The sequence below is a fragment of the Phallusia mammillata genome, chromosome 3 (genome assembly GCF_965637545.1).
Source record: "Phallusia mammillata chromosome 3, kaPhaMamm4.hap1.1, whole genome shotgun sequence".
Lineage (NCBI taxonomy): Eukaryota > Metazoa > Chordata > Ascidiacea > Phlebobranchia > Ascidiidae > Phallusia > Phallusia mammillata.
The window spans coordinates 17,264,287-17,268,225 of NC_137254.1; the positions used below are offsets into that span (position 1 = coordinate 17,264,287).

Sequence of the window (3,939 nt, forward strand, 5' to 3'; positions counted from 1 at the left end):
TGATGCCAGCTCCATAATGCAAAAGAGAATCTCGAGGTTGATTTTGACCGACTTCTGATGCTGGATTCAAATTTGTGTTATGGGATATTTGTGCAATTTTTTCAATGAAGCAGTCCAGGCTGGTTCATTTCCAGATTGTTTAAAGCTTGCCAAAGTCATTCCCATTTACAAAGGAGGTTGCACTCGACACTTAGGCAATTATCGCCCAATATCTTTACTTCCAACGTTTTCAAAAATATTTGAAAAACTTGTATACAAACGCATGGTAAAATATCTGGAAAAATACCAAATATTGACAAAATTTCAAAATGGATTTAGAACATCACACTCCACAAACTTAACCATTGCTGAAATTCATGATAGAATAACTTCTGCAATGGACAACAAACTTACTACTTGTGCAATTTTTCTTGATTTGGCTAAAGCTTTCGACACTGTTAACCACCAAATACTCATAAAGAAACTTGAACATTACGGATTTCGTGATCACATAAACAAATTTCTTGAAAGTTACTTAACAAACAGAAAACAAAGCACGTTTTTTTCAGAAAAGTCATCAGACTATTGTGATGTGACATGTGGAATCCCGCAGGGGTCAGGGCTAGGCCCTCTCCTTTTTTTGATTTACATAAATGACCTACCGGCTGCATCGAAATTCGGCTATTTGCTGACGATACATGCCTCTGGATGTCTTCCCATAATGTGCCATCATTGCAGTTATCTGTCAATAAGGAGCTAACAAAGGTGGACAGGTGGATGAGAGCAAATTATCTATCCCTTAATTATAACAAAACCAAATACATGATCTTTTCAAACCACAAATAGCAATGAACGGGGTGGAGCTGCAGAAAACAGAATCACTTAAATACCTGGGTGTGATTTTTGATGAAAAATTGTCATGGGCCCAGCACATCCAACACGTCAGAAGCAAGATTGCTTCCGCTGCTGGAGTTCTGTCCAAATTAAGACACTATATTCAATCAAGCACACTCCGAAACTTGTATTTTTCTCTGGTACATCTACACCTCCTGTATGGGCTGCTCTCTTGGGGCTTTGCTAACAAAACAACCATGCAAAAAATAGCAGTTATGCAAAACAGAATTATAAAAATTATTACCAACAGCCCTTTTCAGTGTTCAAATCAAGTACAAAATTATATCTGCAAGCCAACATTTTAAAAATAAACGACATGCATGACATGGAACTTGCCAAGTTTGTATTTAAATTCAAAAACAAATTACCGCCAGTTTTTGATGACTTCTTCACCTACACATCGTCCATACATAAACATGCAACAAGAGGCGCTTTAAAACAACACTTTTTCGTCCCACGTGTTTCCACAAGTCGCGGCCAACATACACTTGGATACAAATGTGCCAAGGTATGGACAAACTACCCGTTAAGATTACAGATACCAAAACTGGATTCACAGTATTCAAGCGTAATTTAAGGTTTTTCCTCATTGCAACATATATTCCTAAACCCACAGCCACAGGTATGCTCACTGGCACATTATGTAATTTAGCACCACGAGGTCCTGTGTTTACATTCCACGGGGTGTTTTGTCTTAATTGGTCCCAAAATTCCTGTACTAATTACCCCGCCTTGCACGTAATCAATCGAGTATTGCTGTGACCTAGTCTGCTGTGTCGCTTTGCCTCGTGAGACTTTTCTTTTATACTCACAACGCTTCGCAATGAGTTGAGATTTTCATGTGCAGAATTTATCACTATTTTCAAACTTTGTTGTGACGTTTATTGCCTTTTTTCTTGTTTATTCCTTATTTAAAAGTATCAAAATTAACCGTTTAAATAGATAGGGTCAGCTACTTGCAATGGCCACTAGTGGCTCCAGCTGATCCATTTTTGTTTGCGTCGTTGCTATTTCAATGTACATAACTGATTACTTACTGCGCGTGAACGAAATAAATGAATTGAATTGAGTATTGGAGAAATCAAGATGCCACCAGCGCTTGTCTGTTGCTTCCAATCAACAGCGCTCTTAATCCCTTGCTTTACTCCAAAGCAATAGACGATAAACTTGTGAAGGCAAGAAAATGGCTGATGGAGAAATTGTCCATTCTACGAGCATCTACAAATCGCTTATCGGATTTAGCTGTGGGATACAATGCTCGTGCAGATAAAGAAGGCGACAGAGTGATTGAGATCAGAGAATGAAACAACGTAAACTTAAACAATAGTAAATATCCCATAAATATTTTTTGCAGTTTTCGCATTGTTAAATCTTGTTATACTCGCTCTGGTTTTCGTCATGTACATATGGTTATGTAAATTTATCATGAATAAATTTGACTTATAATGTCAAAGTATTTTTGTTTGCGTTATTACCAAGTTAGGAAAATTACAAACATAGTATAAAAGTATTTCAGGGGTTAAGCCTGATTTTTAAATCTGAAAAGAATGATTGTTACATTTATAACAGCATAGAAAATTTTTTCCGTGTGTCGCACAAATAACAACTTTGTAATTTAGAACAATACGCACACAAATATTCTGGTTTAGCAACAGTTGAAAGAATCTGTATAAAAAATCGTCATAAGTGCAATAAGGTTGGTGAAGGATAGGAAGCAAAGCTACAAAATAACCATTTAACAATCACCAAATTGTAGTCAGCTACGCAACTTTTGGGTTTATTTGCGATCTCCTATAGAAAATCAAGGCTGTTACATTGATCACTGAGAAGTTGCCTGATGTTGAGGGCTAACTTGGTAGATTTTGACAAAAACTCATTTATTGCATTGGTTTCCAACCTGCACTTTGCCCCTTTCTCAAGGGTCCCTGGGTTATTTGCAAGGCACGACCCCGCACTAAACTATCCGAAAATGCAGAAACACATCTGTTGCAAAATACTAAGTTGTGACTCCTCTTAAGATGAAATTGCAATTGTGGAAAATAGCTTTCAATGGTTTACAGTGCTTGTGTGAAAGCAATTGTTACATCTTATTTGCCAGTAATTGCCGATTTCTATAGATTCCCGCATTTCCTCAGTACAACTTGTGTTGTAATCTATTGCGTTGTGTGACGTAACAATGGACTGCCAGTTTTGTGTGATAACGCAACGTGGTTTAGTTCTTTTCGTTGCTGACTTCCGTGGAGCACGGTGCTGCGTCGGTTGTTGTAGAAAAGCTGTTTATTGACGATTATTGGTGAGTCACTTTGTATATATGTGTTTAATGACTCAATATTGTGAATTACCATAATGACTGCTAACCGCTGTGAACTTGACCTAAAATGTCATTCCCCTTTTAATAGTCGTACTGTACGTGTAGTTGGGTTTATTTAAGTTGTATTTGTTTACGCAGCGTTCTTGTACGATATTCACGTGAAGCGTGACTTTCTACACTGTTGCTCTACATAGCTTGGTAAGCATTGTGTATGACGTCATAATGGCATATTGTGGTCTCATGTTTTATTGTGTATTTAGGTGTGTGACAGTGATTTCTGGGATTGCCCATGTTATTTGTTGTCTTCCGGTTCCCATAACAGTTGGTGAGCTTAAAGTTACATTCCTACATTTGAAGCGCACTGCTAATGCCATGTTTTTTGTAGAAACCGTTTCCTATTCGTTTCCGATCGTTTCTATCGCCTCCCACCGTCCTCTATTCTTCATTGAAAGTGTTTGAATATAAGATCTACAAAACACCCTATCTGTGTGGACTGCGTGTTGGAGACCTTTAGGAATCGCGTTTCAATCCCCCCTCGTGTGACGTTCCGCGCTGTAACCGGGGCGCGCTCACGGGACGTTACAGCAATGTAAAGTAAAAGCTCCTGTTGTAATACTTTATTCATTTTACTTTGAAAGTAAGATTCGACAAGATATAAACGGTTTAATTTCACCTTTGTTTAATTCAGATGAAGCGCTGTGGATATTTCCACCATGTGATCTTAATACTTGTTGTAATGAAATTTTTCACTCCTG

The 3,939-nt window shown here is 37.8% G+C and overlaps 1 long non-coding RNA gene across 1 annotated transcript; it reads left to right on the forward strand.

The window, feature by feature from the left end:
- Positions 1 to 2,958: 2,958 nt before the first annotated feature.
- Positions 2,959 to 3,613, forward strand: LOC145218695 (uncharacterized). The gene is made up of 3 exons (XR_013857697.1): positions 2,959 to 3,166; positions 3,323 to 3,509; positions 3,570 to 3,613. It is a non-coding gene; the product is annotated as an uncharacterized LOC145218695 (long non-coding RNA).
- The last annotated feature ends 326 nt before the right edge of the window (positions 3,614 to 3,939 follow it).